Below are 12,740 nucleotides of genomic sequence, written 5' to 3' on the forward strand. Positions count from 1 at the left end.
TTTCTTAAAGACTAAATTTGATTTGACATTGTCTGAATAGACTATATTGCAACTGGGATTAATGTTTATTAATGTTTTACCCCACTGAACAACAATCTCTAGTTTTAAGAAGAGAAAATATATAACCAGCAGCAGTTTTCTGGACCAGAATGTCTTGATGTCAGAGGAGAATGGACAGACTGGTTGGAGATGATGGAAAGACAACAAGAAGTTAAATAAACACTGCTTCCAGCCAAGATATGCAGAACATCATCTCCGAACACACAACACATCCAGCCTGGAAGCAGATCTCCAGCAGCAGAAGACCCACTGGGTGCCCCTCCTGTCAACTAATAATGTTATATTTTATTAATAAACATTAATAAAACAAAATGAAATTATTTAGAAGTCCTTTATACACTTGAATACACTTGAAAGACAAAACATTTCATGTTCAACCTGATAAATTTAATTGTTTTTTGCAGTGTCTTTGTTTTCAAATATTCACTCATTTTTAATTAGACGTCTGCAACATGTTCCAATAAAGCTGAAAATGGAGCAACGACAGACTGGGAAAGTTGAAGAACGCTTACACAATGTGTTTGAAATGCTCTACAGGTAAATGCAAGGATTGGTTATAAAAGGAGCCTTTCATAAAGACTCGGTCATTTACAAGCAAAGATGAGACGAGGCTCTTCACTTTGTGAACAACTCTGGGATCAAATCGTCCAACAATGTTTCTCATTGCTATTTGCAAGACATTTGGGGCATTTCATCATCTATATCCCAGCAACCATTGGGTGAAAGGCAGGGTACATCCTGGACTGGTCTCCAGTCCGTCACAGGGCCAACACAGAAAGACAAATTCCACACACAAACCAGCAGCCTTCTTGCAGTGATGCCACAGGGCTGACCACTAAGTCACCGTGTTGCCTGGCAAGTAAACAATAAAGTTTATCTCTTTAAACTTTAAATATCTTGTTTCTGTAATGAAAAAAAGAATCTACACTGTTTTTATTTATGTTTTAAACAATGTCCAAACTTCATTGGAATAGATTAGTTTCATAATTCATGCATACGTCACTCGCACATGCTCACAACAACCCAAGGTCAGAAAGCTTGGACGTCCACTGAAACGTTTATCAGGAACATTAGGACGATACCAGAGAGCTGTTGTGTGTTTGTGTGTTCTGGTTGAAGAGGAGAGAAGTCTTGTAAACAGGGAATAAGTTAAGAAATGAAGGCAAGGCAAGTTTATTTGTACAGCATCTTTCTGCTTTACATAAAACATTAAAAGTGTTACAGAAAAAAAACTCATGAAATAAAATACAATGAGCAAAATCAATAAAATCATAAATTATATTAAAATAATTAAAAGCAGAATTAAACAAAAGTTGCTGTGCAGATTTTTTTTTTTTTTTTTTTTTGCAAACCAAACCAGTAAATCCACAGCTGGCCCCAGAAACACACCAGGCCACCAGGACGATTCCCAGTGTGCCAGATGGCCAGTCTGTCCCTGTGCATGGGGCTACATGGGCTGATTGTCCTTCTGTACACGTTTCTTGAATGGAACACAACAAATAAGTATTTTCCTCAGTCCACATCAAAGGAATAGACCCACATTTTTATTCTATTGATGTCAGAAAAAGCCAAGGCAACTTACAGAAGGTTTTAGGTCTCTGACATCCCCCTGAGGCATGTTAGACAGCTCTATTAAAAGCCTGGAAGGTAAGGTGGGCTGCTTTAGCTGACAAAACTGCCATTAAAGATATTTTAGAGGCTTTTTGGGGCAGGTCAGAATAACCTCTAGCAATCTCCAATGATTCCCGTTTCTTCGGCTTCGTCATATCTGCTTCTATGTAAACCATTTTACCACAATTTAAAAATAATCCACATTTGCTAGGAAACTATGATGTAAATAAACTCTTCTGACTGGTGCTGGTAGTTCAGAGTGACCACTAGGGTTAGGGTTAGGGTTAGGGGAGATATGCAGAAATTACAAAAGGTTTCAATGCTAATATATCAGTGGTTACTTCTTCCCGTTCCTTTTAAAAATAATCCCTAATATTCAGTCGGTCATTTTCTAAACCACTTCGTCATATAAGGGTTGTGGAGAAGCTGGAGCCTATCCCAGCAATGATTGGGCGAGAGGCACTTATAATAAAGCACATCAGTCCATCAGTCTGTGAGTGGATCCAGCGGCCGGTGCAGCGATGACTGGACTGCAGGTAACTACTTCAGCATTGTATACGTGTATTCTGTCTTCTTCTATGTTCATTAAAAAGACACGCCACGTAACTTTACGCCCTTAAAACTCGTTTGATGGTACACTGACATACATTAGGCACATGCCTGGAATTGGTGTCTATCCAACTTGTTCCTCATGGAAAAACTGGTTAGACGTGTCCATATTTGAAGTTCAGGGTCGGTTCGGGAACTCTACTGAACTATGTGGGCGGATGTGGCTGTAAAAAGCAGACCCATGTGGGCAGTTAGTGTTTGTAGGTGAACATAATGTACATGTTTAAATGCAAAGCAGATAGGTGGGAGAGATCATAAGTGGTCTTTCCAGACTCGTGCTGACTCATGCTAATGGCATCCGTAAACAGATAAAATGACTTGGTAAACTCTGAGTGCTGCTCGAGCTGTCCACTGTGATCCATCAGTGCAGGTGCATCCCTGTACATGCAGGGTTTCTACCAACACAGATGTTTGAATAAAAATGACAGATTTACACAAAGAATCTCTTGCCAGTCCAGGAATAAATCACTTCTCTATGTCCAATCTAATCCTGCCTGCAACAGTTTAGTCACTGGAGATTGTCTGTAGCGTCTGCAGACTGTTTCCACATGCACTTCAGACGGGATGACCAGCGCGTGGCAGCTGTTGCTCCCGGCAAAGAGCTTCTTCAGCAGGAAAGCTCTGGATTCCTCTGACTTTGGATATCCGCTTGGACTCTATGTCATAATGGAAGACCACAACTCTAATAAATGTGGCTGCCGTACAACAGGCACGATACTTTCTAAGATTGGAAATAGGAACTGGGGATACTGGGAATAATAAAAACAACAACAAAAACTCCATCATGCTTTTACCAGCTCTACATTTCTCTTTGCTGACCATTTACCAGTGTTTAATTCATGATTTAAACAAAGCTGTGCTGGATTTGCCTTTTGGGACTGGGTTGATGGGACGAGAACCAGCTGAAACCAGTTAATATTATTTCATTCCATGATATCATTCCCTTCAAGCTTTACATGCAACTATACATGTGTAGAGTAAACCTTTTGGGGACATGTTGGGGTAATTATGCATGTGTTCTGTTTTACAACCAGCCAGCCATCACTGGCTGGTTGTAAAACAATGATATAATAACCCTATTTGGGTTATTATATCATTTTCTCTATGTTGTATATGGGGCGTCTTTATTTGTGCAGAACTAAGGTGTGACGTATGTCCCCTTGCGTTCCTACATTCTGGATCCCATTTCAACACAGTTACCGTTGTTCATTGGTGAAACTGAGCTGTTGTTTACCTGGCAACGGCACGGTTACGTGTGGAAATGCTAGGGTATTTAACATGTGTGTTGCCCATATCTTAATAAATATGAGCAATGCAGTAACCTGTTGTTTGAGTGAGACACTGTTTCACCAGTTGAGCACACCCTTTACGGTGGGAGTTATTGGACCAACTGTAGTTAGTGTAATAAAAAGGTACAATATGACTGTAAACTGGCCTCACCTCGTCGCTGCTTGCTTGCAGCTGTGTTTGTGCAAAGCGGCAACCTCCGGCGGTTAAAAGTGAAGCCTATGCGGAAGTTCATAAAACTGCAGTTCCCCCCTTCATCCACTAGGGGCTCCAAAACAGAGCAAATCCCTATAGACTCCCATGTTAAAAAGGCCAACTTCACAGCAGAAATAAACATGTTTACAGTCTGGTTCAAAAATCCATTTTCGGTTTAATAGGTCAGGTTTACCTTCATGACAACTGTTGGGGGAGTGAATTTTTTCTAACTCGCCTGTTTAAAAGTAATTTGATCTCAAAGTTCGGCATATTTAGGGGCGTCTTCTTTTGATTGACAGGTACCCGATCTCCCGCTTCTAGCCAGAAGAACGTAGAACAACCGCGGTTTTTGGACGGTTAACAACGTGACTTAGCTTTAGCCCGCTTACCTCCGTTAGCTGAGTAGCTCCCGTTGTCTCGGGGTTAGTTCGGTTAGCTTTTAGCTACAGAAAGCTCGGAGTTTGCTCAATGTCAATCATCCGCCATGACGCTCACAGCTGCCCTCTCATCTCCACTTCTTTGCCCATATTTGTATTTTCCAGGCGAGATGACGCGCATGACGCTGCCAACATGGCGACCGCAGGAACTGCTCACCGAGCTTCAATTCAGCTCTTCAGAAACCTATGGGTGACGTCACGGAGACTCTGTCCATCACTTTATATACAGTCTATGGTTTGTGCATGGGAGAGATTGGTCACAGTCTCACTAGTTGGACAACTTGACAACTTCAGTGATGTTTTAATCTGTCAAGCAGGAGAATAACAGATTGTTTTAATGGATTTGTGTGAAGATGTAATTGCATTTCTAGTAACGTGAGATATCTTTGGGTCTGTAAGTCATCTCAACGTCACCTTTCCCTGCTCTTCTCAGCAACATGTGTGTCTGCTGTGCAAAGCATCAACCAGCTTCAGTATAGTGGATACAGATAAAGCTAAATACCTCTGTATGCCATGAACTTGCGGTATTTCCTCTTTTCCTTCCTGTTCTTCCTATGAGGTAAATGTATTCTTTGTCACTCATCTTGTGCGTCCTCGATTCTTCTCGTTGTGTCTCAGTGTGTCTCACAAGAGATATGAGAAGAGGAGGTGAAGATCAACACATGGAGAGAGCAGCTGACTTGTTTAAAAGCTGTCGGGTAATGACATTACGGTTGCGTCATTGAACTATTGTTTTGTTGCAGCGTACTGCTGTTCCTCATTATTCATCCCTAATGAATGTTAAATGTGTTTGCGCACATATTTCTAATTCAATTTACAATGCAAGATTAATATGCAACCCCCCCCCCCCCCCCCCCCCCCTCCACCGAGTCTCTCTTGCAATCATATTAAGTAGAAATATGGGAAAAAAAGCTTGTATTGTACAAATGACATATAACTTAAAGTTTCTTTGGAACCCAAAGTCGTCCATGCAGCAGTGGGTCATAGACACCATGCGTGTCTTATCGCCGCTCATAGCCAGTTCTCCTACAGTCCATTGAAGTTGGAAACAGAGGTTTATCTGATGGCTGCTTTTGGGACACACTAATCAACCTCAGTGGGTATTGAATGGACTTTTACTTTCATTGGTAAAAATTTGTGAGCTCTTGTGATCGTTGGAGAAACTGCATGTGGTTTGCAAAATAAAGTGTTTATTGTTTGCAATACAAAAAGAATGTATTTTAGACCTAAATGTGGTGGTTTTGTAACCTGGACCAACTAATGCTGTAGCCTAAAACCAGCCAGAAAGTGAATGAGAGAACTTGGACATAAAAACACCTTTTGTTATATGTTGGAATTGGACATGTGATTGATTGCAAGTACCATTAGTCTTGCCCACTGGTCATTAACTGGAAAACTTTTGGATGGTTTCCTTGAAAGGATACATTCCCTTTACTCTTCCCAGTTACATCCCATTGAAGACAAACTTTTATTGCTCTGTCTGTTTTGGCTTTTTAAAAAAAAAAAAAAAAATCAAGATGTTGCTGAATAAACCTGTCGAAATCGTGATTTACAGTCTTTACTGAAGGGACTTTTTGGTAGGCTGGTAAAAACAGTCACAGCAGGTTGCTGAGAAGTCAGCCCTGAAAAGCAAACAGACACACACACACACACACTAACCTGGGTGACACAGCCTCATTGGCAGACAATGGATATGAAAAAGGCTTGCCCTTACACAACTCCAGAAATCCACCACACACACACACATAGCATGAGAGCTATGAGTCATGTTCAGCTGAAGCTGTCTCTGTTTTACTATGATCAGCTTTTTAACTTGTGAACTGACAACTTATAGATACATAGCTCTGCCCCACAGCTTCTATTATCAAGTTAAGCCCAGCACCTCCTGGCAGTAGCTGCATATTTAATAGAAGTGGGAGCAGTATTGATCTCCTGAACTAACTCTCAGCAAGGAAGTGAGTTGTGCTCATCAAAAATGTTCAACTATTCCATGTATGACTCAGTGCAGAAGGCAGGGAAAAGCAGACTGACAGGAAAGTGATATCTGCTGAGTTAAACCTGTCAGCTTCAATCCTCTGGCTCTCTTTGGAATTGATTTGAGGCCAGCTTTTCAGGGAAATGGTGGTCTACTTTTCTCAGGGAACCTAATTTCAACCATTTTCTATTAGAGACTGAGCCTTCATGTTAATTTCTGTAGTTGAAAAGCTCGTAACTGTATTTAGACTAAAGACTGAAAGGAAACTGCAATCTTAAACCCCCCCCAAAAAGTTGTGACCGTGTAAAATGTAAATAAAAACAAGATCTAGTCATCACATATATGGTTTCTTATTAGCATTTGTGGACTTGACGATGAGCTGTGTTACCAGTCGGCATTTTCTGGAACTGCTGCTTGGTCCAGAGATCCTGGTCCTCGAGGACCGGTGTGCTGCAGGTTTTCCTAGTGTCCCTACTGCACACCTGATTCAAATCAATGTGGATGAAGCAGTCATTTGCTTGCGTGAGTCTGAGTCAGGTGTGTTCCAGCAGGAACACTTGGATAACCTGCAGTACACCAGGGTTGGGGATGCCTGGCTTAGTCCATGTAGTGAATTAAAGTTGAGAATTATGTGTTTTTAATGCAGCGCTGCACAGGGGCCTGAAAATCAAGAGTGTCGAGTTTTACCTTTGGGTTCCCCCCCTTGCCCACAGAGATTCCTTCTGGCTTTTTTTTTAAATAGTAATATACTCTTAATTTAGATAATTGGATCAATTTTACTTTGAGGAACATTTTTCTGAGGATTTTTAGACATAGTTTGTCTCAAGTTGGTTAACCTCTGCCCATTTTTAGATCATCTGAGAGATTCTACTTCTCTGAAATGCTCATTTTAGACTCATTCATGTGAATGATATGCTGTCAATTAACCCAATTAGTAGTCGAATTCGCCTCAAGATATTTTAGATTTATACAGATTTGCAGTCATTTGTTGACCCTGTTCCAGCTTTTACGTTTTTAACTTTTAGGAATATTTTGGTGTCTTTTTCAGAAGGGTGGAATTTGACATTTTAACAGCAGGTATTTTAAGTCCAGAAGTTGCAGACATATCGTGATTATGCTGTGTATAAAACTATGTAAGGCATGAAGCGCCTCCACCCTGCTTCAGTCTAAAAAAAAAAAAAAAAAAAAAAAAAAAAAAAAAAAAAAAAAATCCACGACCATTAAACAGGAAACGCAGCAGGACGGTACAGAATAAAAGCGTGAAAACAACCATATTTACACTGCTGGAAACACAAAACCGACAAAACGCTCCATGAAGTCACAAACCACCTCATAACACGGCTTTATATCTACAAATTAAACCAAACTGAGTATTAAACCGAGCAGTATTTGCTGCTAGGATGTTTCCTTGTGGACGTCGTGACGCCTGGACGTCTCGTTATTCTTTCTAACTTGACGTCAGTCACCTTTTCTTGATCCCGACCCTCCAGCCAATCAGGGGCTGTCAGGGACTCATAAACGGTGATAATATCCACGGAACAGGCTGCAGGCAGGAGGAACAAAGAAAGAAAGCCGCCTGCTCGCCTGTATAAGCGACCTTTCACTTTTACGACACGGACAAACACCGACTTTGCTTTGCTGTTTTTTCGTCGCACTTTCCTCGAAGCGTTTGGCGTCCCTCTGCGTGTTGTATTTACGGAGTCTCTTTCCCGGAGGAAAGGCGAAACTTGACATCGTGAGAGCTTCTGTCGGGTCGCTTTTCTCTGAATCTCGCCTGGATGAACCGCCTATGGTAAGTTTGTTTGTGTCTTTCTCCACCTTCATTGCTTCAACACTGGTTAGAGAGAAAAACGAAAAACACAATCAAAACAACCCAGTGTGGAAGAACTTGTCTCTCATCTTGGTAGAAACAAATCTCCTTAAAACTTACTTTACGGGCAGTGAAGGCACCATGAAGTTAATTTTACGTCCAATTGGAAAATAAAGCTTTTCCAAACTCAGCTTTTCATACTGGACTGTTCCTCGGTTATCACGGCAGAAAAAAAAAAAAAAAAAGCCAAAACGAGTATTCAGGACTATTTTGGTTTATTGGGCTTTGTTTATTTCCAACTTTTGAACCTGTTGAACAGCAAAGACTGGTGCCGCACCAGAAGAGTTGCTTACATGTTTGTACATGTTTGCAGCCTTTTGTTGGGAAGTGATGAGCACAAACAACACAATGAATTGGCCCAAGATGAGTTTAAATTATGCATTTTGCACAGGTTATGGCAATCTCAAATGACTGGGGTCTGAATAGAGCTTTTGGTTGGATGCTTATGCTCATTCAATGGGAGTCAATCAGCTGCTGTATCATTCATGCAGAAATGATACTCTGAATTAGATTCCCATGATGTGATCAGGAAAAACACAAGGCTGTGGTGGAAGTACTGACAAGTTGTGCATAGTTTGGAAAGATCTAAGACTTGGCGGGGCAATTGCACGCAGGCATTTTTAAGGCTTTACATGATTTAGAGAAGTTTGACTTGATTCCAGGTGAGCAAACAAGGAAGGCTTGTTTTCTTTAAAGCTGTGGAAATTGGGAGTGTTGTTCTTCATTGTGAGCCCACTTTGATTTTCGTCAAAGTTTCCCTGCTTTTTCAAGGCTGGGTGCTTTGCCTGTGAACGCACCATCTGCTTTGGCCTGCTGGGCATTGGCAGGCTACTGTCCAGATCAAGTGTTTTTAAGAGATTTGTGTGGGTGGAGCGCAGCAGATGGTGAGATGGAGAACATATCTGGCTGATGTGGTGGCTCGGCTGACTGTTGTGATTTTGAGGGCTTATTTTCAGTCCCCCCACACATAATGAGCTATAATCTTTAAACGTGTAAGCGGTTTCTCCTGGATAATCCCGTGTCAGGATGAGGAAGGTAATTAGCTGTTATGATGTTGATAGTTGGGTCACGTTCTCTTAGGGGAAATCATGGCCTCCTAGAGTCCATTTCGAATTTTGTTTTGGCTATTGAATACATCAGTTGACCTCATAGACTGTATATAAAGAGTTGGACGTAGCCTCCGTGACGTCACCCGTAGGTTTCTGAAGAACTGAATTGTAGGTCGGTGGGCGCTTCCTACCATCGCCATCTTGGCATGCGCGTTGTCTTGCCCGGAAAATACAAATATGGGCAAAGAGGTGGAGCTGAGAGGGGGATGTGAGCGTCATGGTGGTAGCTAAGAGCTAACCGAGCTAACCCGGAGATAACGGGAGCTAACCAGCTAAGTCATGTTGTTAACCGTCTAAAAACCGCTGTTGTTCTACATTCTTCTTACTTGAAGCGGGAGATCGGGTATCTGTCAATCAAAAGGACACACCCCTAAATATGCAGAATTTGGAGATGAAATTACTTTTTAACGGGCGAGCTAGAAAAAAAGTCACTCCCCCCACAGTTGTCATGAAGGTAAACCTGACCTATTAACCTAAAATGGATTTTTGAACCAGGCTGTAAACATGTTTATTTTTGTTGCAAAGTTGGTCTTTTTAACAATGGAGTCTATGGGGATTCGCTCTGTTTTGCAGCCCCTAGCAGATGAAGGGGGAACTGCGGTTTTATGCACTTCTGCATAGGCTTTACTTTTAACTGCCGGAGGTTGCTGCTTGGTTGACCTGCTTGTGACCACGGTGATGGATGGGATAAACATGGGAAGGGAATAAATAAAAGGCTACTGGTATCTTGGTGTGGGTTTAATATGGATAGAGTTTTTGATGAATGGACTTTTTGATACCAGTTTCTGATTTGGCATCCCAAATGTTGCTGGAAATATAACTTAAACACTAAATAAACTTTTTTTTATGATCGGCCAGTGTGGCATGTAGATTTTTAAAGTTATCATTCAGAACTTTATATTTGTCCATTTTATTACCAGGGAAAATAATACAGATTATATAAGTGCAACTGAATGAATAAATTTGATTTAATGTCTTTGTCAACTATGACGGCCCCTAAACAAAACCATAATACAGCTCGAAAATAGGAACAATAACATATAAGAGAGACCACCGCCAACAATCAACATTTAACAAAAGTTTATTAAAGAAACCAACGGCAACCAAAGGAGGACGGAGCCCCAGCCAAAATAAGCAAAAGAAGGGAGCAGTCATTTTAGATTTATACAGATTTGCAGTCATTTGTTGACCCTGTTCCAGCTTTTACGTTTTTAACTTTTAGGAATATTTTGGTGTCTTTTTCAGAAGGGTGGAATTTGACATTTTAACAGCAGGTATTTTAAGTCCAGAAGTTGCAGACATATCGTGATTATGCTGTGTATAAAACTATGTAAGGCATGAAGCGCCTCCACCCTGCTTCAGTCTAAAAAAAAAAAAAAAAAAAAAAAAAAAAAAAAAAAAAAAAAAAAAAAAAAAAAAATCCACGACCATTAAACAGGAAACGCAGCAGGACGGTACAGAGCAGTCACAAACCAGCCACGCAATGGGCTGTAGGATCCAGGCTGCTCCCCAAACAAAAAGATCAAACCAAAGTACCAAAATCGAACACTGGACTACCGGAGACTCCCAACTCAAAAGAACCGGTGGCAAGATTGGCAGTGACCTCTGCCTGAGCACTGCGCACCCCCGCCTTATGTCCATCCCAGCACGCCACTCCACACAGTCACTGTAGAGGAAATAAACGACATAATGACACACAGCTGGAAACGGTAAGGTAAAACAGCTGACCATGGCATGTGCAACATCAACTTTCTGGTTTCCAGCAAAGATTAAAGTAACTTACTAAGCAGTTTCTAATCTGCAGAGTTATTTACATTATCCTTTTTTCCCCTTCTACACATCCCACTCTGATCACAGTTTTCTCCTCATTCAGCTGAACTGTGTTCAAGCAGCCAATGGATGGATGATACAAAGTGGAAAACAGTTAATTTAGCCTCATTCATCATAATGATGAAGGTCTGACCTTTTATTCAAAGATTCAGCATTTAGCATCTATCAGGGCCAGTTTTATTCCAGTTTAGCAATGATGAATAGTTTTTGTGTTTGTCATCAAGTTATTATTCAGCGTTTCCCTAAAACCTGAACTTATATAGACAAGCATAAAGGTACTGTTTAACATTTTAACCAAACTTTCAAGTCGTTGGCTGGCAGCCATGGTTGTCGCAGAAAGTGCCGTACTGCCTGTGTTTTGGAGCATTTTTGCAAATTTGTCAGGACCCACAGAACATTGAGTTCTGGTACAACAGAAACCTCACAATTGGGTCTTTGGCAGGAAACGTTCAGATTTGAAAAGAAATGACAGGACGTTTTTGGCAGCCAATGAGTTAAATAACCAACCAAACACAGAACCACAGCAGAGTCACCTTTACCCATTTAAACAGGCACTGCAACGGGCAGCCCCCCCCCCCCCCACATCATCTCCCTGGAGGACCCACTGTTTACTGTATTGCCAACTTATCAACTTGTCCAGACACAGCCTTGAATAATCTCATGGATCTGCACAAAGGAAGGTCAGTGGGGAAAGCCAGACCAGTCCTTCGCCCCCCCCCCCCCGGCTACCTGACCAGATGAATGCAAAGATACCTGTTGCGATGGCGTGTAGCACTGATAGAATAAAGATTAATTTATTACTGCAGCATATTAAAGGATTAGTTATGATATGATGTGCCTGTTTTGCCCCCCACCACCCACAATTGGTGAGTTTTTCCTCTACCGGGACTCTTTAAAAAGCAGCAAGGTTTACATTTAGCGCACATTAGCCTTTTTGATCCAAATCCGAGTCCGTTTGCTCGGAAAGTCTGCTTCATTTGGGGAAAGGTGAATGCAGCACAAGAGTTCTGAATCAAACCAAGGAAGCGGCTTCGTCTGCCAACAAAAGCAGGTCTCGGTCCGTTTCTAGCAGACCAAATACAAGAAGCAGACGACAAAATTGTATTGCTTCCTGTGTTTGACGTAGCATTGCATTGTGGGTAAATGCATAGCAATCGTATTAAGAGTCCTCCGCCTCGTCTGTTGTTCATATTGCGGTCATATTTTCATATTTCTGCAGTATACTTGCATAAGACAACACAAAAAACTCAAAAATGCAAGTTTTGTCTCCATGTTTAACTCGCAAATGGAGGAAACAGTTTCTTCTTCACGTGGGTCTTGTCTTCTCTTTTGCTAAATACTAGTGCAGCGCCTCCTTTGGTGGGAATGGGGATATATTATTATAAAGGTTGGGCTCGTTTTGACCAAAGTGCAACATGAATTCAGTCTCAGCCTGCATGGATACACCCCCCTACAACTGAGCCGAGTCCCGAATCGGACCTAGTCTAGCGGACTATCCTGATGTGAATGCACTCTTAGTGACTTCTTCTGGTGTTACTGGGGACTTTGAGACTGACGTGGAAATGGTTTGTTTACCTTTTTAAATGAGTTGCATGTGCTACCGCAGACCCCTCCCCCATCTAGAGGTGCTCACTAGAGCCTCTTCTGAGCGCAGCAGCAGCAGCTCAGTTCCAAGGTGCAGGAAGAGAAGGAGACGCAGGAGGAAAAGGAGCCTTCTGCTCCAATTACCAGCTCAAAAATGAAGTGTGTGTGTGTGT

General features: G+C 41.6%; 1 protein-coding gene across 1 annotated transcript in view; it reads left to right on the plus strand.

Moving 5' to 3' along the window:
- Window positions 1-7,814: 7,814 nt before the first annotated feature.
- LOC306760325 (SPRY domain-containing SOCS box protein 4-like) overlaps window positions 7,815-12,740 on the plus strand; it is a 56,919-nt gene continuing 51,993 nt past the window's right edge. Inside the window, exon 1 of the mRNA XM_079246131.1 lies at window positions 7,815-7,966. The gene's annotated coding sequence lies outside the window, so the exon portion shown is untranslated. The remainder of the gene's footprint in view (window positions 7,967-12,740) is intronic.

Source organism: Telmatherina bonti (assembly GCF_933228915.1).
Source record: "Telmatherina bonti genome assembly, chromosome: 9".
In the NCBI taxonomy this organism is placed as follows: domain Eukaryota; kingdom Metazoa; phylum Chordata; class Actinopteri; order Atheriniformes; family Telmatherinidae; genus Telmatherina; species Telmatherina bonti.